At 39.4% G+C, this 25,520-nt stretch overlaps 1 protein-coding gene across 3 annotated transcripts in view; it reads left to right on the top strand.

The window, feature by feature from the left end:
• The window catches only part of LOC145984028 (cytosolic carboxypeptidase 6), a 1,364,216-nt gene that overhangs the window by 929,237 nt on the left and 409,459 nt on the right, over positions 1-25,520 (top strand). The window lies entirely within an intron of this gene.

Raw genomic sequence — 25,520 nt, 5'->3', positions numbered from 1 at the left:
CGGGCGTAAGGGAGAGTATGAACTGAAATTAATGAATTCGTGCAAAATATAATTACCTAAGCTTCAGGGATATGCCCGTTGTAAGTACAGAACAATATACCGGTGAAAGCACAAATTTCATTTTGGTTATTTTGCTTTGATTTTCTGCTTCTTTTGGTCAATCGCGAAGAAGAGGATAACAGTAAGGAATGCGAATGTCTTGGCGGGGACTCGACCGCAGAATCCTCGGAATCTAGTTTGTGAGTTGAACACAAATGCGAAGGACCATTGATGCTAGCCGATCGCATTCGTGTTTAGCTCAGAGAACCAGCATGTGCCGTACAGAGCGATTCGAAACTCACCAAACTCTGATTTAAAAAAAAAAAAAAACTACCTCATCCTACAGATTTACAACAAGCACGCGCCCGTGAAAAGAATGAGAGTTACGAGACCTCCCAGCCCGTGGATTACCCCCGAGATGATGCAGCTGATGTCCCGCAGGGATGCAGCATACAGGAAATATAAGTCCGCACTCAAATCAAACCTGCAGTCAGTGCGTGATTATTTCGAAGAATACTGCATTCGTCGGAATCGGTGCACGCAGAAAATACGAAAGAGAAAGTTTTCCTTTGCCGGACAAATCTTAAACTATAGATCGCAACCGAAATCGATGTGGAACAAACTTAAAATGTTCGGTGTTGAGAAAAAAACGTGATAGAAATGAAATAATTGGCATTTCTACTGAAGAACTAAATGGTCATTTTCAGAACTCATCAGACATAAATCCTAAAATTAAGAAACGTACGATCGACTCCATAGTGTTCACAACAGCAAAAACAATGATTTCCCTTTTATAACTCCTGATAAGGTCCAAACTGCAATTAATAAAATAAAATCCAATGCAACCGGAGCAGATGAAATTTCTATAAACATGTTAAAATGTATCGCTTCCCACATCTTACACGCAATTGCAGACGTTTTCAACACATCCCTGTATACTGACACATTCCCAAACATTTGGAAATTCGCTCACATACGCCCCCTGGCTAAAATCACCAACCCAGTAAGGGCTCAAGATTTTTGACCGATCAGTATTCTCCCCACTTTGTCAAAAGTATTTGAACACGTCGTGCACGAGCAAATTTTTAATTATGTACAATCGAAAAATATGTTAAACCCCTTCCAGTCCGGTTTTCGCCCACAACACAGCACCAGCACAGCACTCATAAAATTGGTGGTGGATGACGTAAGGTCAGCGATGGATAAGAGATATCTGACAATGCTGGTTCTCGTCGATTACAGCAAAGCCTTCCAAACCGTCGACCACGATATCCTGCTGGCAAAATTGTCATCTTATTTCAACTTCTCCCAACCCGCTGTTCAACTCGATCATTTTAGCAGCCAGACAGCAACGCACATTCGTTTCTGAAAATAAGTCGTCATTGCTGCCGATAAATTGCGGTGTACCCCAAGGAAGCGTTTTGTCTCCGCTACTGTCTTCATGTACATAAATGATATATCGGAAACATTTCAATCAACGAATTACCATCTGTACGCGGATGATGTCCAATGTTATCGTTCCCTAAAACAAACATCAATATGGCCATCAAAGCTCTAAACGCTGATATTATGAACGTCTGCAAGTGGTCTCAGGCAGACGGTCTACGAGTAAAAGCTGAGAAAACTAAATGTATTTTAATTGGCTCACGGCACCTCATATCCACAACAGCGAATTCCTCCATCCCGGACATTTTTGTAGACGGAAAACCCATTTCACTATTACTTTCGGACAAAGACCTGGGAATTGTTGTGGACGAAAACCTCATCTGGAGTGACCATGTGAAGGCCATATGCAAAAAATCTTACGCAGCGTTACACTCACTGTACCGCCTAAAAACATCTTACCACAAGAGGTAAAGAAAACACTTGTGGAATCGCTAGTTTTGTCGCAAATAGACTACTGCGACTTGACGTATGTTGACCTTAACGGTGAACTAGCAAGACGTCTACAGCGAATACAAAATGCATGTGTACGTTTTATTTATAACATCAAAAATTTTGACCACCTTACCCCGGCTTTCAAAAACCTAGGCTGGTTCGACCTTTCAACACGCCATCGCTTCGACGCTCTTACAGTGCTCTACAAAATAGTGCATTCAAGAGAACCCCCTTACCTACTTTCACGATTTCAACTCCTCAGCAAAGCACACACCTTTGCTACCCGTTCACGAAACAACTCCCTGCTCACCATCCCTTCCCACAAGAAAGCGTTTTACGGAAATTCCTTCATTGTCACTGCCACCAGAGCGTGGAACGACCTCCCTAATGACATAAGAAACTCTTCTTCTCTCGGCAATTTCAAATCAAAATTAAGAAAGCATCTTCTGGAGGCAACTTACCAGTACTGAAAACAAGGAAAGACAATAAAATGAAACCTTTCTTGATCTAAATTTGCAGGACAAACACCGACCGACTTTTCTGTACTTTAAGTATTTTTGTTATGTGTGTGTTCATGCTGTACGTGAATTTTTTAAGTTTCTTACAGCATGTGTATTTTTGTGTTTTTTCTTTTTTGTGTTTTGTCTTTTTTGTGTTTTTTTCTACTTTTGTTTTTTTTACTTTCTTTGGTATTTTGATGTTTTATATTTCGCACACTGTTAGATATTTCAACTAAATTTGTAAAATGTGAAGTAGAGATGGTTAAGTGTAAGAAAAGTCTTGTACCTTAACTTCGCTATCCAAGAGAAGAAGTAAATAAATAAATAAATAAATAAAATATAGTGGCGCGCAACTTGAAACTCATGTTCAGACATAACCAGATAACCTTTACAACAAATTCTGGAAATGTCCTCCATTTTTTTGAATACACAAATTCATGCAACACATGCAGGTCGCAACTTTTTTCAATATGTTGATTGGAATGTCCATAACGACTCTTATTATTATGATGTTCCGCAGATCTTGCAGTATCCCAGAGTTGTCGTGGTACAATGTGTTTTTTCATATAGGCCCATAAATATATCTCGAAGACTCAGATCTGGCAAGAGAGGTGGCCACATTTTTTTTCGATCTTGGAAGTCCTTTTTGGGCATCTCCATTGTCTCTTTGGACGTATGAACGTTGCTGGAACCAACAATAACGTTCATCTTTTTCCAGAATCGCCGCGAATTGATGGATGATGTTATTATCTGATGTGACAACCGTCGAACTCACTTCCGTGGAGAGCGTGGCAGTCTAAGGTGAACTTCCTCCAGTATAGCGGACGGTAAGGATGTCGAATCGACCCTTCCTAATATATATATGTAGGATACATCGTTGGAAAGGGTACGAATCAAGGATTTCAGAAATGTAGGATTTATGGTGAGGAAACAATTGTAAGGGGGAGAAAAGTGGTGTTAAGTGTAAGGCACCTCCATTGTAAATTCAACATGATGACCTTAATTTACGCGCAGAGTGCTGTCTTTTAAGGAAGCACATTACAAAATCACTAACAATAAATTAAACTGAAAGTATAGAAGGTGTAATCTAACTAAACCTAACTTAAGCTAAAGTAGCCTAAGCTAACATAAACTAAGAAAACCTAACGTAACCTAACGTAACCAAATCTAACTTAACCAAACCTAATCTAATCTACTATCCTAACGAAACGTAATATAACGTAACGGGGGCTAACCTAAGATAAAATAAGCGAAAGTAACATAAGAAATTTTAACATAACTGAACGTAAGGTACATACCATAAAACAACACATTTCAAGGAACTTCCAAATTTGGCTGAACAGGAACTTTACTGTTGGATATTGGTTCCTCAAAATAAAAATCATAAATACGGATGAAAACACGAAATAAAGAATGTTGATTCCTCGTGGAAATTCGCATATATACCTGTACATCCACGTTAAAAACCTCAGACTTCTAATTACAGACTGGAAGCTATGCTTTTTTTTTTTTGTTTGAAGCCGCGCATCTTGGTTCGCTTATAACACGGGGAGATAGAAATATGGCGGAGAAGCGTATTTTGATTTGAGCCTTGCAAATTAACGATTGTAGATTTCATAATGTGAACCTAATGTATAGTTATATCTTTTTAGTAAACTTGAAACTTGCAATCTTATGTGTGACGCAACAACTCACAATCTTGAAGATAGTTGTTACAAGTGAAAATATGAAGTTACTCTCGCCGTCATGATAGTTTCCCCCGTTTTAAATTTTTTTGATTCAAATTGGTCCATAATGAGCCGAATTTACGTGCTTAATTTGTTATGTTAGGTTTGTTGGGTTTAGTTATCTTAGCATAAATAATACATCTACAGTGTATTTATGTTAAGAAAACCAAGCCTAACGGACCAAACCTAACAACGTAGGCATTCCTCGAGTGACTTCACAACCCAAGGTTGTCCTAGCGTTGTGCGATAAAGGAGACAAGTGAAGTCAGGGTCTCCCTTATCGCACAACGCTAGGACAACCTTTAACAACAAAATAACCAAAGCCATATATTTCTTACACAAATTGAAAAAAAAGAAATTAAATTAACGAAAATACATTGCACTTATAAGGAAATAGAAACCTCAATATCCAAAAATAAAATAAAAATCATAAATACGAATGAAAACACGAAATTATAAAAGTTGAATCATAGTGGAAATTCGCATATATATCCACGTTGAAAACCAAAGTTCGACCTGGCAATACCGTGTGTTTACAACATGAATTTGGTTAAAGGAAAGCAGCTATGGCAAGTAATGTAGTAGTATTTTTATATTATTATTTCATAGAATTGGAACGTCTAATTGAGAAATGCACAGTGCCAAGTCGAAGTGTGAATTACGTATTATTAGTGAACATATATTTATTTTACTTCGAAACGGTAAAACACAAGAGTCGATTGTGCAGTATATCCAAGCGAACGATACCACGCACGACCAGCCGCTTCTAGACCTATCTTTAACACTACCCTGTTACAGCAATATAATTGAATCTCCATCCGTAAGATTTTACAGCAAATGAAGCTTCGAACAAAGCAAATATCTGTCTGTTCTTGCTTGAGACGCGTGGCGACTTGATTTTACTTCTTGACAATTCCCGCGCATGACCGTTGTCATGTACAACTATCGCGTGGTACAGCGCGTTTCCAAGGTCACCCACATATACCTCAAGCAACAAATCTCGGAAAGATGTTCTAGTTTTACAACAATGAATTTCTTATATATCAGAGTTCGTGGAGTTTTGAAGCGCACTGTACAGAGAAGCTTCTTCCAGCAATAAGATCAGAAAATCAAATTGAACTAAAACCGTTTTCAAGAAGTGTGTGGTATAAACAGCATAAAGAGTTTGCATAATTAGAGAGATAATATCGCATAAGCTACATCCCTATACAGTAATCACTATTATTAAGACTAGAACCATCGATTGCAACCTTTTTACATTACGAATATTTCAGTCTAAAATATAGGACCCCACATTTTGATTCGCTGTTATTTTACGTCTATTTGTTACCTGTTTGGGTCAATCATCACATCAAGAATGGGCCAGGGATTCAAAATTCGGAGTCTTGACCTTGACCACTTCTCTAATGAGGCCAGCAGAGGTATTTGTGCGCACTATGCTATATTCTTGCGTTAATTAAAAGTGAATACCAATTAAGCTTCCTCTCTGGCATTTGTGAAATACGACTGAGACAGAAATCGACTACCAATTACGGTATGATATGTTGATTTGCCTACAATTACAAGTAATGAGCGATAACAGTCTTCCGTTCCAATAACATGAAAGGTAGTTGAATTCTCTACAGCTACTGTGCCCCTTTCTTTGCTTATACGTCTGTCTAGGAAAACATAAACTCAATGACAAAAAAAAATGAAACACCTAGAAGGAGTGGTGGAAATGAAATGATACTGCACCTGTTGACAGGTTATGTGACTGTGTTGCAATGAATACAAAATCAGATCAAACTGTTAACAGAGTGTGCACATCGCGCGTACTGCTGACCCCATGTCGGTAGGATGTGGCACCCCCTCGGGTGCCGATTCGATTTGGAATGGAGTAGTAGAGCCTTTGTATCGTCTCCCGAGGCAAGTCGGCCCACAGCCGTTGCAACTGGCCCTCGATTTCCTGCAAATCGACACTGGGTTGGAGTTAACGTCCGAGCTGATCCCTGACATGTTCTATCGGGGACAAATCAGGGGATTTTGCTGGCCACGTGAGTACCTCAGCATGATGCAGGCAATCCATATTCACATGCACCGTCTGCGGACGAGCGTTGTCGTGTTGAAAGAGTGTATCAGGATGCTCAAGACGTAGCGCCGTGCCGTCAGAATCCTCAGATCAACTACCAGAGGTGATCTGAAGTCATACCCAATGGTTCCCGACATCATGATGGCAGCGGTAATGCCGGTGTGTCTCTCCACAACATTGGCATCCTCTCCCCTCGGCGCCGCCATACTCGCACACGGTGGTCATCCGTGGTAATGCACAACTGAGATTCATCGTTGAACATGATGCAACGCCACTTGTCATTGTCGTCAGCAGTCCATGCCTCCCGGTTACGGCAACACTCCAAACGCAGCCGTTTGTGTTCTGGTGTTAACGGCAGATTCCGCATGGGACCGTGAACTTGTAGTCCGGCTGCTGCCAGTCTAAGACCAATGGTGCGGAATGACACAGGGTGTTGTAGAGTCCTGTACGTGTGTCCGGATAGCAGACGCAGATGTGATGGGGTTGCAAAATGCTTGGCGCACAATACAGCGATCCTCCCTTGGTGTGGCCAGTCTTGGTCGACCGGAACCTTCACTACGTCTGTAGGTGCCCTCACGTATCCATTGGTGCCAACACCTGGCCACTGTAACATCTGAATGCCAGAGATGCATGGCAATTGCACGATTCGACCAATCGGCCTTACGCAGACTCCCAATACGGCCCCTTTCGAACTCCGTTAAGTGCTGGTAACGCTGCCTGATGCGTCTACGAGGCATTCTCTGTGTTGATCACCTTCTCTCACGGCGTTGAGTGACTGTCTGATGCTCCATACACGCCTTATGGACGCTGGCAGGCCTGATAACACTATCACGCGGTGGCACAACTAATGCACTCTAGTGCCCGTTCTAGACGTTACAAATCATTGCAACTCTAATAATTTACATACATATCGAACGCACACAAGTGTACGAAATGACGTTAAAATTGGACATTTCCTTCAAAATGCTTAACTTTTTTGTCAATGAGCGTAGTTGAAAAGCTCACAATCATATTCCGCAGTTTATTTGTTCCATTCTCTATTTCAAACGTTCTTATTTCATTGTTTGTGGGAATTCCCATTGCAACCTATATACATAGAGGGATAAGAGGCCACTGATGACTGACTGATCATATCTGAAGCCCTTGCCATCTCGAGTCAATTTGGGAAAAGTTTTTTTTCTTTTCTTTCGCCAAGGAGGTGCATTTTCCATTACCTTCATGGAGGATACCTGCCATTGGTTCCGAACAAGACAGGGGGAATGAATTGAATCAACCAATCTCCGTCGAGAGGCGTTTAAAATTCAGGAAAGGTAGAGTCGGGTAAAGTAAAGGATCCCGGTGTCATCTTCGAGGCCCATTTTTACGGGCATTTCTTCCATCAATCCAGGCTCGTAGAAATGGTAGCTTGAGATGCAAAATTCTTGTAGACGCGACCTCCAACGTTGGAATGCGATAGGGTAAAGGGGGGGATTTTATGTTGTGCTAAAGCTTTCCGGCTTCCAAGGATCAAAAGTCATGCTAATATAGATTTGCCAAGTGATGCTGCGTCCAACGGATGCATCATCGCTTTCTCTTCTTTTATCTCGCTCCCGTTCTCTCTCTAAATAAAACCTTGAAAAAGAGTTGGTTTGACGACTTTGTGGGGAGGAGCAGATGAACTTTTTTTCTCTCATTCTTTCTCTCCCTCTCCATCCCCCCGCTACCAAGTTCCCTCCCCGAAGCTTCTCAGACCGCAAGTCAACTTTGGGAACGAAAAACTCGCTAAAATAAAGCCTCACTCTCGACTTTTGGAAGTCCGGAATGAGTTTGGTTTATACCGCACATTGTCGCGGGGCAAGAAGCGTGACCTCGTCTGACCTTGTTTCGTGATGGAAAGCCGGAACTTCTTTAGACCAAACGTGGTCAAGCAATCTATCTAAGCAATGGGCTTAGCCCAACGCCCAACTTCCTGCTACGCCTGGCTCCGACGATGGGATTTATTCAACTGCCCACCCCCCTTCCTTTTCTCTCGACCACTTAGTCGCGGTTGTTTATGATGCACGTCTCCCTATGTCTTACTTTTCGGTAAATATGGATGCGCCAGTTCATGCTACAGAATATGTTTTCTTTAAGTATTCGCATCATCCTGCGTGCGTGTGTGTGTGTGCGCGTGTCTTCAAAATTTTTGTTTTCCACGATGTCATGTTCCTCGGAACAGAGAAACGAGTTGTTACAAATGACATACTGAATAAATTATACATTTCTCTGGTTCAGTGGATGGATGTGTACCAAATTAATTGAATTTTAAAGACTGACTACATACGTATAATTTATAATTATATGTAACTAGCTGATTACCCGGCGTTGCCCGGGTATTTATTTATCCCAATCTTGTATTAGACAGGAAAATAATGAATTCTAACTATAATGTAAAATGTAACTAATTGTAAATGTGATCGTGAATGTCACCAATAAGTTTAGCGACTCCGAAAACTATGGATTCGATACTAATCTAGGTCATTTGTGGCATTTTATTTTTCACCCCCTCTCACCCCCATGCCGTTAGGTGATGAACTTGAAGTTTAACCGCATTTGGGGTGTCACGAAAACTATGGATTCCATTCGCAACACAGCCTGAATGTTAGACAACCCGAGAAACACTATCGTTGTGCAGATTGCATAGAGTCACGGATGTCTGTTTGTGCGGAATTTAATATCGGTGGTTCTCGATAATTTTTACATGTCACACCTTCCCACCCCACTCCTAGGGGTGCCAGGCGTGTCTTACCCTCACAGTATTTATTTCCAGATTGAAAGTGATACGTGTACCAAGTTTGGTTGAAATTGCTCCAGGCGTTCGAGAGTTATGCCGGAACAAACAAATATACACACCCACACACACATACATCCATTTTTATATCTATAGAAGATTTATAATTATATGTAATTTATAATTTTATATATATATATATATCATTTAGACTAAGTCAAACTTAAAAGTTTAAAACTCTTGTACCAATTGAACAAAAATTAATGTTGCGCGATACGTTATGTTGAGGAATGCTGGAGAAGTTCATTCTAATGTCAGACCAACAGTGTTTCACATACAATCTACTAATATAATATTTCTAAATATATGTGCATTCAAATCGCAAGTGTATGTTTAGTGGAAGCTTTAGTTTGAGAAGATCCGTGAATTTTATTTCGACTTTCCTTTGCTTGGTAGGTAAATGGGTTCCACTCCTGCTTTGGAGGTATGGTATGTATATAATTAAGCCAAAAATTAAACAGGAAATTGGATTTTAGGGTTCTCAGGACCAATCCTAGATGCGTTCCTGTTTTGTATGCATCAATACAGAGTTTGAATAACAGTGGCATGGAATGCAGTTTTTCTTAACCCGACTGAATTTTATCAAGGCTTTGCCATCCATCTCCTAATCAAAGGGTGTGCGCACGAATATGTATCAGATAATAACTAGGCAAATAAATTTCACTTAGAACAATACGAAGTTTTGTGTTTGTATTTTTTTTTACATTGCTTTTATGCCTATCTAAACGTTGGACGATGAGAATGAATGGCGATTACATGGCATTTATGAAGGAACAACGATGTCCATGTCGAAATTCGAACCCTGAGTCTTCGGTGACAAGTCAGAATCTAAGAAAATCTAAAACTTGTTTCTATATGCATTGATTGATAGTACAAAAGTAAAAATACTTACTTTCACATTTGTTAAATCATACATAGGCATACCTAGTGAGTTATTGGGATTATGTTCCCCTCCAATTGGGTGGGATAAAATATATTCTTGTTTGATAATTGTATTTCGTACGTTAATTAATTATTTTAAGAATATAGCAAGAACAAGTGGAATAGAACGAATAGCCATTTTCAGAACTTCGGGGATTTTCTATTATTGTGACGACGGGTGTATATACATAGGTTAATAACATACATCGTGTGAATCGTTATGAAGTTTCTTCAGTATTTTCACTGTTTAAATCATTAAGTATAATGGGAAATGAACTAACTCATCGACTATGGTATTGGTTAGCATTTGTTCAGATGTTTCCAGAAGTAATTCCTACTTTTGTGAAAAGGAATTGAATTAATTGTGATGTCAGGCACCTTCAAGTTTCAATTATATATTTAGGAGATGAACGGATGTGAAATATAAGAAAATAAAGAAAATCTACATTCAGTTGCACGTATGTAGTTGTTAGAAGTGGAATTTCACTTAAGAGCCTCAGGTATTTAAATTGATTGATGTGATTTTCATTATTTCCATACCGTGGAGTGTAGAATTCAGATAGAGTACCATATATATTGCTGTATTTCCAAAAACTGAGCACTAGAATACATTTTTATTTGTGGGTGTTGTGCTGGAAATAATTAAATTAGTCAATCTGCAAAAACGTATCATACATTTGACAAATCTTATTTTGTTCCATTTTTCAATTCAGTCTGTAAAAATTTTGCTTTTTTAATGCTTACGGATAAGGGTTTAGAGATGCAAAGTAAACCCTGCTTATACCTTCTATATGAACCTCTGTATGAGCAGATGATTTTTATTTTTGTTTGTCAAGATTCTATGGCCATACCACTCGAACGATCGAGAAAGATTGCTAGTGTTTTCTATGATAGCTTGGCAACCATGGAGACGTTCTGAATAATGTTCTCAACTTCTCAATATATATTCCGAACAATATTTTCATAAGATTGAGAATTAGAATCTGACAACAAACCCCCACTTTAAGTTCAGAACACATTGGTAGCTAGATCGGGATACCAGAAAAACAGATATAGAGAATCCAGAGAGTGCAGATACATAAAAGTTGAGTTTTTAATGATTTTTAAGGGCTGTGCAAGTACAACTAAAACATGTTGGTTTCCATCTATCTGTCTATATTTTTATAGTTAGCTAAAAACTAGAATTTTACTTCAGAAACCAAATCTAATAAACACGATTTATTTAATAATATTTCCAATTTTTTCAGACTTTTAAAATATAAAATACATGTTTTAGAGGCTTAAAAGTCTTTGTTCTATTATCATTTAATCATCTTGTGCAACAGGATGTGAATTCTATTACGTTTCTAAGATTTAAATAATCTACACTAACTAGTACAATAACAGGTTGGACATATAATCGCTCTAGATAATTGCAGGTTATTATTGAATGGAAGATATACACACACTGATGAATATTTTGAATTCATAATGTATACAAAAATGAGTAAATTCACATACTAAGGGACAGTTGAAATTCATAATACATACAGAAATTAGTAAATATGAATTGTAGTAAATTCCAACTCTTAGTAAAGGCAGGGAATATTGTAATGATACTATTATAATAAATTCAAGAATATATGTAATTTCCATCCCCTTGGATGTGTACATACCATTCATCTACTAATTTTAGAGTTGGAAATTCAATAATTCAAATTTTAAAGTAGGAGAAAATAAATTATGCTGTTATTCCAAAAAATATTTTTAATATCTCAAAGAAGAAGTAAAAATATTTTAAACTTACAGATATAAAAGTACAAGAAAAGCAAATAATTATGTGATGGTAACTTTTCAACACGAACGAACTTCAGATAATTTCGAAACACCAAGTCACTCTGCAAGTAATAAGGTACATTGAGTAAAGAAAAATAAAAACCCTGTATATAATAATGTGTAAAAATAAAAATAAAAAAAAAAGTTGGAGCTGTCGGTATAGCTGGTACTGCACGGGTCTGGCTGCATGTCCAGCTGGAATGCTGACCGCTGGTGGTATGCTGAGCTGCAGGCTGCCTGTGGTCTGCTGGCTACATGGTTATGTGCTTGCTGCAGGATGGCGGCATGGTGTCTGGCTGGCTGCATGATGTCTGCATGGTGTGCTGCAATAAGCTATCTGCTGGCTGGCCGGCTGTATGACGTCTGCAATAGAATATGAGCTGGCTGGCAGGCTGTATGATGTCTGCTGCAATGGGAAGGCTCCTGGCTGGCTGGCTGCATGATGTTTGCATGGTGTCTGGCTGGCTGCAATAGGATGTCTGCAATAGAATATGTGCAGGCTGCCTGGCTGTATGATTGCTGCGATGGGAAGACTCCTGGCTGGCTGGCTGCATGATGTCTGGCTGGCTGCAATAGGATGCCTGCTGGCTGCATGATGTCTGCAATAGATGTCAGCTGGTAGGCTGGCTGCATGGTGTCTGCATGATGTCCACTGGCCGACTGGCGGGCTGCATGATGAGCTGAAATAAGATATCTGCTGGCTGGCTGGCTGCATGATGTCTGCAATAGATGGCCGCTGGTTGGCTGACTGCATGGTGTCTGCAATAGATGGCTGCTGGCTGGCTGCTTGTACAGCTGCTCCAGGATGACTGCTGCGCCATGATGATTCCTCGCTGACCGACTGCTGGGTGACTGGCTCTATGCGGAACTGCCGAAGAGATGCTTGAGAAACGCCGTGAGTGTAGTATGGCCAGATGGTGACGTTGTGCAAGGGGGAGCCGACAAGCGTAGGGAAGGGGAAGTTATAATAAAAGGTGTTCGCCTAAGTGCGGAAGAGTAAAGGTTGGAGGCGAAGGTGACATAAGTGAAATGACAGGGGTGGGTAGACAGTAGCCATCATCGAAAGTGATACGTGTGGGAAGAGGAGGAGCTAAGCGAGTGGGAGTTGTAAGTTGACGAAGAGTGGGAGGGGGTGGTGGGGAATGTGCGGGACGTTGAGATATAGTAGCTAAGGAAATAGGAGGACTAATAATAGGGACGGAACATGTCTTAGGAGGAGATGGGGTTCGCCGGTGACAACATGAACAGCAAGAAGTGTGACGTTTTAGACGTAAGTACATGTAAGTAATGCAAATACAAAGAAGCAGGAGAGCTATGAAAATTAAGAAGAGATAGGAGGTTGTATGTGCAGGAGATTTTACAAGGTCATGAGGGGTAAGTGCACGAGCCTTAGAAGTAAAACATAAGAAAAGGGGAATGTGGAGAAGTTTAAATTGGTATATGACACCTAGAGTGAGACATGTGAGCCAGACAAAAATTATAATGATAGGAAAATCCGCATGTCTGTAAAGTGGAGTTATAGGAGGGATGTCAAGAACTTTATATTGGGAGAGGTTAAGGTGAGGGATATGAAATGTCCATTGTTTATGATAAAGAGCCGTTGCATTCACAAGGGGGGAAATCTTATAATGGGTGTCGAGTAGAAAATTGGGATTGTTGGTCCAGGCAGCAGGAAGGATATGAATTGTTCGGTGGATTGTTGAATGATCGAAACCACAAGGAAAAATAGCATGAATTTTGATATCGGGGGTGATAAGTACATCTGTACGGCAAGCCACGTGTAACAATACTGCACCGGGTTCGTGAAAAGTGGTAAGATTATAATGTAAAGTGGAGCCATTAGCATAAAAAAAGGTGATGGTAGGAGGTGGATTAATTATTGCATAAACATTCAAATCTAATTTGACCACATCAGTGAGGTGGGATTCGTGACATGTGTAGGTACACCCATTCATCGTATCAGCCACGGTTGTTGCTTGAATCAATTTGGAAAAACAGAAATTGAGCCCATCGTGTCTTCCTGTGTGAGAAGGCAGAAGGCACAATTTCTGTGTATGGACCTGACAATTTTCAAGGTCTGTACCGCTAATAGTGACAACATTATGAGAATCATCAATGGCGATATACGATGGATTATGCGACACTACGCATGTTAAATTTTGATATGAAAAGGGGACAGGGATTGCTAAATAAAGTTTATATTTCTTCTGAGTGGAAGTGATAGGCACCTTCAACTCAATATTGACAGCATCAGCAGAAATTCTGCATTGGGACAGTGGTATCTGATAATACATGTCAGTAAGGGTGGGAGGAATCGCTATATCAAATCCAGTAGGAAGAATATTTTTTTGAATCTTTTTCAAGTCTCGGTGCAGTGTTGTTTTAGATACTACATGTTCAGAGAGAAAATGATGTTTACAATTGTTAATGGTATTCTCATATTCAAAAAGGGTGAAAATTTGGCTAAGCTGTAAGGTTAGGGTCATAAATTCGATGAGATATGCCTGTGCTTGATGCGCATCTTTGATTGTTAAATTTTTGAGTTTATTAATCAATGCTTCCTGATTTCTAGCCAAACTATCAGAGTGGTTAGCATATTCAGTAAAAACATCCTCAATCTGATGTTGGAAAGAGTGAATTTCACCAGTTAAATTTTGATAGAAAATATGATTAGCTTGCAGTTGTAATTTAATGTTAGATATCGTTTGTTTTACTTCATGAGCATTTTGGAATAGGGGTTCTAGTTGCTTAGTAGTGGCAAAATCACAACAATAGTTTCACATTGTAGTAGATGGGGATGGTATAATGATAAGGGATGGTTCCTGGTAGTTCTTTCAGATAAATTCTCGAGATAATTTTCACATGTTCAGTCGCCGTGGTGACCGAAAAAATTAGGGAAAAAGGGAAAGTAGTAACATTACTGCCATTGTCGGTAGTGAACCCTGAAAGGGACAAAGAGACAATTTTAAAACTGAGTTTGCATAAAAAAAAAATATGTATTAAGCATGAGATTTGTGATGGAAAAAAAAATTGTTTTCCGAGTAAGCTACTCAAATAAAAAGGTAAAAGATCACTAATGAAAAATTATAAAAGAGAAGGATTAACAAATTGTAATGCAAGAGATTCTCGAGACTGAATAGTTTATAATATAAACTTCTGCATTTTTATTTGTTTGTATTTTATTACCATTTGTTTACGTTTTGCGCTCCGCGATGTATTTGCTCGAGCCGAAGCGATTACTAAATCGTCAGCTGTGCGAGATTCGTCTACGGGTAGGTCGCGCATGCGCAGATACTTGTGCGAGTTTTTTTTTTTTTTACCATCTGCTTGCTGCAGACAAAAAAAAAATCGCGTTGTCTCAAGCGAGTGGAAAATTCACGTACTCAACCAGTAGTCAGTTGAGAGACTACGTTCCTGATTGGCCGTTTTTACTTTCTACTTCTTTATTATTATTACTTTGTGGAATATTAAAAGTTTATTTTAGTCTTCGAACTTGCTTTAAAGTTAATTCCCGACTCTTTTATGTGTACAGTGTTGAGGAGGAGGGAACAGGAAGAAGAGGGTACTACGTAAATCAAAATGGCGGAACTTCCGTTTTTACATGTGCTCGTTCTTGTGTGCGGCTTGGTGAAAAAATCGCGTTGCGAAGAAAAAAAAATGCGAAAATACAAGTATTATATTGACATGTGGGTGCGAAAAGAATATTTATAAAGTGTGAATGGACTGTGCAACGGTGAAAAATTGAATATTTAAGTGACAGACTCGTCCGAGTCAAGGTGCCTTGTTTTCAAACGGTGAATCGTGATAGCATCAGTTTTCAGTTTGCCACGACCATCGGTGTATTCCACCAAATAGGAATTGGCGTCGTTTTGTGAAATTATTTTCCCTTGAAATTTGTAGGAAGAGGAAAATGCCTTGGGTACGTGGGGATGAGGGGTAGTGTCCAAAATATACACTAATTGTCCAGGGGAGTAGGTTGTTTGTTGTGTCTTTTTGTCGGCACATTGTTTTTGCTGCTCAAATCGCTTTGCTAAATGTTTGTGTGCTAGTTCTCGAGCGGCTTGGAGTTGTTCTATTCTCTGTTCATTAGAGTGGATAGTGGTGTTGGGATTAGTAGGGAGAACAGCATCTGCAATTAACCTAGGGTGTTGTCCAAATAGCAAAAAATAGGGGGAGTTGTTCATGCCAAGATGTGTACTTACATTGTGGGCATGGGTCGCGCTAGCCAAAAGTTCATGCCATTTACCTTGTTTTTGTACCACATAAGTTTTCATGATGGATTTCAAGTAGTGAAAAGATGATTCGACTACACCATTTCTGAAGTGGGCAGCGGTATCAACAAATTTTAATGTGACACCAGTAATTTTGGATAATTCCTGTATTAATTTGCTACAGTTCGGGGAGCTCCTGTCAATCATAATCGTCTCTGGAAGACCAAAAATGAGAAAAACATGCGAGACAAGGGCGTTAGCTATTGAGTTGGCATCATGGTTGGGGAGGGTTGTATTTATGGCAAATCTGGTACAATTGTCAACAACGGATAGAAAGTATTTGTGTCCTGTGTCAGAGGTTGAAGTCAGTGGTCCACACACGTCAATATGTATTTGGCTAAAGGGATGACTAGCGGGTGGGCTCGTTTGCAGTGTATGTTGTATGGCTCCGTGAGCTCTTTTTGCTACTTGACATTCAGTGCATTTGCGTACTGCAGCGTACACATATTTCTTTAGATTAGGCCAATAGTAGCGTAAAGAGAGATGGGAGTATGTTTTAGCAGCACCTTGATGTGCGGCCATCATTTTGTTACAGTGAATTAATTGAAACACTTCTTTTCTTAGTTTTTGGGGAATACATAACTGTCTTCTATAGCCTGGTGAAAATTTAGTGTTCCTATAAAGGATTCCATTGTCAAGAACAAATGAGTAGGCTGTTTTCTCTAATTTGTGATCAGCATCTGGGTGGTTTTCATGAATTTTGATTAATGCTTGTAAGTATGGGTCCTCTCTTTGTGCCGTACCTATGTCAAAGTCATCAGATTGTAACATGAAGACTTGATTTAGTATGTCCTCCTCGTCTGTGTCAAGGGAAGTGTCTTGTGCTGTGTCGTTGGGCAAGGAAGGGGCTGGGTCTACAGGATTCCTCGATAATGCATCAGCAATACCATTCTGTGATGATGGGATATGGTGGATTTGGAAGTCGAACTCTTGGAAGAAGAGTGATCTTCGAGCAAGGACCCCGGACAACTGTTTTGTTGTTCTAAGGTAAGACAATGCATGGTTATCTGTGAAAACTATAAAGGGTGTGTTGATTAAGAAGAATTTGAATGATTTTAGGACATAAAAGGCAGCTGCAATTTCAAGAGAAAAGACATCTGCTTTTTTCTCAGTGTCTGTAAGGTGTCTGCTGCAGAAGGCTATCGGATGTAGTACTCCATCATCATCCTTCTGCATAAGACAACCGCCCATACCCTGGTAGGACGCGTCGATGTATACGCATGAAGTTTGCTTTGGGTCATAAGGTCTAAGAATGGGTGCGGAAATAATTTTATCTTTTAATGCCTCAAAGCTTTTCTGATGCTCTTCATGCCAATGAAAGTTTACTTTCTTTTTGAGTAATTTGAACAAACATTCTGCGGGTTCCGCAAACCCTTGTACATAGCGTCTGATGAAATTGCATATGCCTAGGAAAGATTTCAAATTCTTCTTAGATTTAGGTGGAGGGAATTCTTTGATTGCACGCAGGATGTGATCAGAAATTTGGAATCCCTTTTGCGACACAAGATGGCCTAAGACTGGAATTTCTTCAAAGCAAAATTTACATTTATTTGGCCCTAGTTTCAAATTGGCTGCACGTAATTTAGCAAAGACTTTATGTAAAACTTGTAGCATTGCGTCAACTGAGTTTGTGTAGCAAATTATGTCATCCGTATATGCAGATATCTCGGAACTATCTATGCCAGATAGAGCCATAGACATTACATTGTTCATGACCTGACTACTTGTCTTCAATCCCATTGGCAGTACTTCATACTCGTAATTTCCACAATTACTAATTGCAAATGAGGTCATCTTCTTTGACCTTTCTGTTAATTTTACCTGAAAAAATGCCGATTTAAGGTCAAGGGTTGTGTAATATTTCTTGCCTGCCATGTCTGCTAAAATGTTGTCAATGTTAGGTGTTGGGAGAGAAGAGGGCTGAATGATTTTATTCAGTGCCCGAAGGTCAGACACCACGCGGAACGAATTGTCTCGCTTGCGCACTAAGAGAACTGGGTGTCGGAATGGACTACCTTCTGACCTGCGAATGATGCCATCTTGTAAGAGCTTGTGAAGCTCAATTTTCATTTGCTCTCTAAGATTCAAAGGGATGGGGTATTGTCTCATATAAGGAGGGTGATTGTTGCCAATGTCAATGTCGTACTCATAAATTGGGGTTGTGGTGAGTTTATCGCCTTTCCAAGCTAAAACATCAGCATAATCAAATACTAACTGTATGATTTTCTGTTTGTCTGCCTCTGATAAGTCAGGGTTAATACTGATGCAAGATGGGTCAAATTTTTTCTGACTTTCCTTCAGTCTTGTGTTGTCTGTATTGTCTTCTGTGCATGCGTATGTCGTGGTAGTCATATCAGTGTTGGATGTGTCTGTCATGTCTACTAGAATGTCACATGGGGTTGCTTGGCCAAGTGGGGTGTTGGATTTGAGTGTGACTGGTTTCTCTGAGGGGTTATGAATTAGTAACAGAGGGGAAGAAGTGTTAAGGAGAGCATGGGGTATGAGGATATTGTATGTAAGGAGTGTTTCCTGAGAGGGTGTGAGTAGGATATTGTGGGGGAGGGGGGGAGTGATGGAAACTGGAACATATGTTCGGGTTCTAGGTTTTAGGGTTACATTTTCTGGGATTGTTACTAAACTGTGTTGGTTGCTAGTAGGGTGTAGTTTAGAAAAAATTACATCAGGGATGGTGTAGGTGTGTGATTTTGTGGGAAGGTTATAGTTCGGAATATGGCCTAAGCGTCTAAGAGTTAACAGGTTAGTACTAAGTGAAATGTCACAATTTTGTGTCTTCAAGAAGTCATTGCCAAGGAGAGGAGGTAATTCTTTGGATTGCACAACCCTAAAAGGGTGGGAGTACCTATATCTTCCTATGTGAAGGGGGAGTATTACAATTTCAGAGATAGGAAGTCTGTTACCAGTGACGCCTTTAATAATGCTGTGCATTTGAATTTTCTTTGCATTGGGTGGAATTAAATGCTGAGGACAAATACTAATCTGGCTTGCGTTGTCAATCATAATTTCTAGTGGGTTATTATTTACATGAGCTTGAATGAAGAATAGGTTGTTTTTTTCAAGGATAGGAACTGTGTCAAATTTTGTCTTGCGTGTGGATCCGTCCCATCGATTCACACGGTTTTTCAGTTTAAATCGCCCTTGTTTTCATTGTTTGGGTTATAAAAACAGTCCCTGGTAGAGTGATTTGAACGGAAACAGATCTGGCATTGCGAAAACTGTGAATTTTGTCGCCCCCCGTCTGAATTATTATTTCCACCTCGAGATCTGAAATTACGTCGCATGCCGCGAGTAGAACCTCTGCGATTGCCATTCCCCTGGCCGTAAAAAGTAGGCCGGGTCTGAAATTGATTACTGTTATTTGATTGTATTTGATCTGCCAGGTTCTGGACAGTGTGACACAACGCTTCAACTTTATTTTCTAATGTTAAGGTTTGCAATTGGTTCGTGACTGAATCTAGTTGGTTCGCTGTTGAACCGCCAGATGGCAAAATTGCGTTGCAAGACTGGGAAACGGCCGCGCTGGTAGAACTAGCGGACTGCGTGTGTGGAGCTTGACTGGAGGGGAGGGAAGGAGGGGCTGTGGGCGTGGTTTGGACTTGCCATGAGTTGGTCGGGAGAGCTGGTGTAGCTTGATAAGATTGCTGCGGAAGAAAGTTGTATGGAGCTTGAGAGATCTGCGGGAGGGGGGTAGGGGGGGAATACGTCACAAATGACGAAGCAGGCTGAGGTGTGGGGAAAGGATGCGTGTTGCTGACCTGTGGTTGCGTACAGCTGGGAAACTGAGGGGAGGCTGTTGCGTAAATGGAGTGCATGTACTTAGCGGCATCTATCAGTTTCATCGCTTCACTTTGTTCCTCATTGCGTCTAGCTTGAATCAGCATGTCTTGCCTTTCTTGATTCTGCAGATGTGCAATAAGAGAACTTGTGTCGGTGAACTCTTTGTCTCCTATCGCAGCGATGTGTTTAGATCGAAGTCCCGACACAACATAGGAAAGGATTTGAGGGTTCGTCGCTTGCGGGAAGAATTGAAGGACGAGATTTTTCTTACGAATAACATAATCATGAATGGGCTGGTTAATTTCCTGCTTTGTCTCTAATAAAATTTGGATGGGCATGCTGACTAAGTGACTGCCTTTAAATAATGAAATTAATTCTTTTTTGATTTGCGGAAAGGTGAGGGTGTTGAAGTTTGGCTGCTTCTTGAGATCGTTCAAAAATGTGAGCGCTATGTCTGCGAGGAACAATGGCAACATTTCGCGTTTTTTATTTTCCTCCCACGCCAAAGCGCCCGCAATACTGTCGAACTTTTCAAAAAACTGCTCAACTTCTTGAGGGTTTTTTCCTGTGAAGGGGGCGGGGTATAAGCCATGGGGTATATTTACGGACATTCTTGACGGGGATGGATTGATAGTGGTAGGATTGATGGTGGTAGGGGTGTTAGTTTTAGGTGTACTGGTTTGGGGTTCTGGGTGTTTCTTTTTTCGTTTGGGAGTTTCTAGACCACCTAGAAACTGTGGATAATCGGGATGTTGAGCCTTGGATCTGGTTATTCGGGGGGAAGGAGCGGGGGAATTAATAGCGGAGGCTAAGGAGAGAATCTGATCAAGAGAACGGTCTAGCTCTTCGTGAAGAATAATTTGGGATTCGTTCATGCGAATTTAGGGAGGGGGAATTTTTATGCACTTATTCACAAGAAATGAAAGATAGTGAGCGGAAGAAAAAAAAATTACAAGTGGGGAGTTTATAATACGAAGTGTATTATCGAAAAAGAAGAATTTCTAGGGTTGCTGCTGTGTGCGGCGGGGATTTTAGATTATGGGGTTTTGAGTGACGTAAAAAAAAATAAAAATTAAAATTTTATGGAAATCCACGGAGTGGAGCCGGCTATCTCCACCATGTAGCGTGACGTCGGGTAAGGTACGGGATCGAGTCACGCCGGGACGTAGCTCAGATAAATACAGTAGGTCTTAAGTTTGACTTGGCTAACCACCTCTACCCTTAAGGAGGCTGATGAAGGATTGTTGGGAGCCTGTGTTGTTGAACGCTACTCACCCCTTGCTGTTGGTCTGGCCCTCGGCTTCTGGCGTCGGCGACGGTGACAGGTGTCCGCTGGAGAGATCGAAGATGACGATAAGAGACGGCAGGCAATTCGGCGACTTGTTTTATTCTTGCAGATTCTTCGGTTGGCTTAATCCGGACTGCTATGGACTTCTCGCTTGTTGCCGCCTCGTGCTGTCGCGATCTCTCAGCAGGCCGTCGTCCTCTTCTCGTCGATCAGTTTGGTGGTGATATTGGAGCGAAGTGAGAGATCGATTTACTGTCTCCAGCGGTTTTATACATTGGATTTGAGTCATAGGTTGGTGGACTTTGCACCTCCACTGTGCACCTGGGGTATCCCTGGATGCAGATGGAAATTTACAGTGGAGGTGCACTCACCGCTGGCGAGGGCCGTTGCCTTGCTGACTGTGCAGAGCCGAGTGGAAAATTCTTGTTGCTCGGCTCTGCATCCGGTGGAATGTGGGGTGAATGAGCGTTCAACTTGCGAGCTTCTGAGCGATGTTTGAGGCAAATTAATGTTTCGACTTTTATGCTCCCAATTCCTTCATCAATATACATAGGTTAATAACATACATCGTGTGAATCGTTATGAAGTTTCTTCAGTATTTTCACTGTTTAAATCATTAAGTATAATGGGAAATGAACTAACTCATCGACTATGGTATTGGTTAGCATTTGTTCAGATGTTTCCAGAAGTAATTCCTACTTTTGTGAAAAGGAATTGAATTAATTGTGATGTCAGGCACCTTCAAGTTTCAATTATACATTTAGGAGATGAACGGATGTGAAATATAAGAAAATAAAGAAAATCTACATTCAGTTGCACGTATGTAGTTGTTAGAAGTGGAATTTCACTTAAGAGCCTCAGGTATTTAAATTGATTGATGTGATTTTCATTATTTCCATACCGTGGAGTGTAGAATTCAGATAGAGTACCATATATATTGCTGTATTTCCAAAAACTGAGCACTAGAATACATTTTTATTTGTGGGTGTTGTGCTGGAAATAATTAAATTAGTCAATCTGCAAAAACGTATCATACATTTGACAAATCTTATTTTGTTCCATTTTTCAATTCAGTCTGTAAAAATTTTGCTTTTTTAATGCTTACGGATAAGGGTTTAGAGATGCAAAGTAAACCCTGCTTATACCTTCTATATGAACCTCTGTATGAGCAGATGATTTTTATTTTTGTTTGTCAAGATTCTATGGCCATACCACTCGAACGATCGAGAAAGATTGCTAGTGTTTTCTATGATAGCTTGGCAACCATGGAGACGTTCTGAATAATGTTCTCAACTTCTCAATATATATTCCGAACAATATTTTCATAAGATTGAGAATTAGAATCTGACAACAAACCCCCACTTTAAGTTCAGAACACATTGGTAGCTAGATCGGGATACCAGAAAAACAGATATAGAGAATCCAGAGAGTGCAGATACATAAAAGTTGAGTTTTTAATGATTTTTAAGGGCTGTGCAAGTACAACTAAAACATGTTGGTTTCCATCTATCTGTCTATATTTTTATAGTTAGCTAAAAACTAGAATTTTACTTCAGAAACCAAATCTAATAAACACGATTTATTTAATAATATTTCCAATTTTTTCAGACTTTTAAAATATAAAATACATGTTTTAGAGGCTTAAAAGTCTTTGTTCTATTATCATTTAATCATCTTGTGCAACAGGATGTGAATTCTATTACGTTTCTAAGATTTAAATAATCTACACTAACTAGTACAATAACAGGTTGGACATATAATCGCTCTAGATAATTGCAGGTTATTATTGAATGGAAGATATACACACACTGATGAATATTTTGAATTCATAATGTATACAAAAATGAGTAAATTCACATACTAAGGGACAGTTGAAATTCATAATACATACAGAAATTAGTAAATATGAATTGTAGTAAATTCCAACTCTTAGTAAAGGCAGGGAATATTGTAATGATACTATTATAATAAATTCAAGAATATATGTAATTTCCATCCCCTTGGATGTGTACATACCATTCATCTACTAATTTTAGGGTTGGAAATTCAATAATTCAAATTTTAAAGTAGGAGAAAATAAATTATGCTGTTATTCCAAAAACTATTTTTAATATCTCAAAGAAGAAGTAAAAATATTTTAAACTTACAGATATAAAAGTACAAGAAAAGCAAATAATTATGTGATGGTAACTTTTCAACACGAACGAACTTCAGATAATTTCGAAACACCAAGTCACTCTGCAAGTAATATCTGATTTTACATTGTTCTAAATAAAAATATAATTTAACTCAAATTCTCTTTTCCAGATGTAACATTTTTCATTAAGAGCACTTCGGAAACGTGCCTAATATTACGCCCATAACTTTGATTTCCGTAATATTCTCGAGAATTAGAGAGGGTATATCCAATAATTTTCAACTACCTTCTGTCTCTCGGTCATGGAGAAGGCAAAATTTCTACATGAACCTTCCTCTCACGGCCATATGTTCCTTTTCTTGTTATTCTAGGAATTATCTACTTTGCCTTGCTTCGGTCCCGAAAGAACTGCAGAGAATGTAAGGCGACCAAATTGCATTGCTGCCGACTGGAATAGCCATAGCAAACGCAATAGCAACAGCTGGTAAGCTGTCCGAGAACTCTGGTCCAAGTATCGTTGAACACGGCTGAGCTTCACAACCACAACTGCTATGGAAGTTCGTGCACTGTCCCACCCTCGCGTTCCGATTGGGCAGAAGTTGAAGATTAAATCAGTTTCAGAAACGGGCTCGGATTTTTCTCCTTCTTAGTTCGTTTGCGAAATCTCACATCCCAGTAGATATATAAATTAACTAAAACAACTTTTGGCGCTTTCCCAGTACCTTAGTTATTCCTCCTCCAGAAGTTTCTAACCTCCCGTTCCCCATCTTGTCGAAGAGATAAATTTCCACCGGCGTGTATTTTATGCGGTTTTCCAGAGGTATGTTAATCTCCAAAGGGAGCTGTAGTTTAATTCAGACTGTGGTCTCGGAGACAATTACAGTGGAGCCTGCAATAGCGATTAGCCAACAGGCAGGTTTCCTTTTTTGTTCTTTTGTTCAACCTGATAATTACCAGGACCATTACATTAGCAGTCTGGATGAGACCACTACAACTACCTTGCTGAGGTTTACAGGATTAATACTAAATGGAATTTTCCAAACCTCTTGTAATGGACATTACGCTGAGTTTTTACCTTTTTTCTCCTATATTTTATAGAGCTTGAACTCCCCAACGATCTGTGATAATGTGCTGTATATCTCCTATTTAATCCCGAAAAATAATGAGCCTCATCATTAACTCAACAAATAAAAGTGCATCTATAAATTAATTCATAAAAACTGTTATAACACCCAAACCACTATTTTATCGTAAATGTAAAAATGAAATATCATCTCACGTAGTGAAAACAATGTGAAAACTGTTCTAATGAGTGATATATATTGTCAAACACATACATGAATACATATATTACGTTTGTTAACTATCATTCTGACAATTTAATACTAATTTGAAACAGTGAGACGCAATTAATGCTACAACGTAAATTTTGCGAACTCTTTCTGCCGATTCGCGTTATTGAAACAATATTTAACCAATGGGGTGTTATCTCATGTTTGAAAATCCTGCATTGGTTGAAGTTCCTGTGAACAAGACCCGTGAGTCACGCTTCCTGCTCCTCCGAAGCAAACTTCACTCTGATTGGAGGATCGAATATTTCACAACACTTCCGTGTTGCAGAGCTGCCAACATAATTTGGATAGACGTTGGACTTAGACAGATTCCATACGTCCAATTTTTGTGACAGTACTGTACCATTTACGAAAGTTCAGTTTTGTATACCTATTATATAATTTATATATATGTAAGGTATGACAGTGATCCAATATATTTTTTATTAAGTGTATCATTACGATGACCTATAATTAGGATTAATTTAGTCGATTACCGCATTTAGAAAAATAGTACACTCTGTTTCCTAGATGTTCTTGACGACACTGCCAGATAAAGCACAGAATTCCGGTTAAAACTCACTTATTAAATCATAAACATATTCTTAAGTTACTTTCGTATCTCCCTGTACACGAATAAGTGAAAAACAACCTGACAGAAATAACTGATTGATACCGGTAGTAGATATAGACAGCAACTGCAAGAAATAAATAATGAACATTGCAGTCCGTACAGACAATTAAAAATACTATCTTATTTTAACTTTGTGTGACGTGTAGTTACGCTAGTAAACACAAATTTTAACTACTACAAATGTTCACTTCCAATGGATTTACGTATACATCATTGATAAACGTTGCATAATATGTACATGTCCAAGTAGGTATTAATATAATATTTTGTAGGTAGCTTCATTTGTATTGTAATAATGATATATGCG

Source organism: Lepisma saccharinum, chromosome 2, assembly GCF_977018435.1.
Source record: "Lepisma saccharinum chromosome 2, izLepSacc3.1, whole genome shotgun sequence".
Taxonomy (NCBI): Eukaryota; Metazoa; Arthropoda; class Insecta; order Zygentoma; family Lepismatidae; genus Lepisma; species Lepisma saccharinum.
This window is presented reverse-complemented; position numbering and strand designations above follow the sequence as displayed.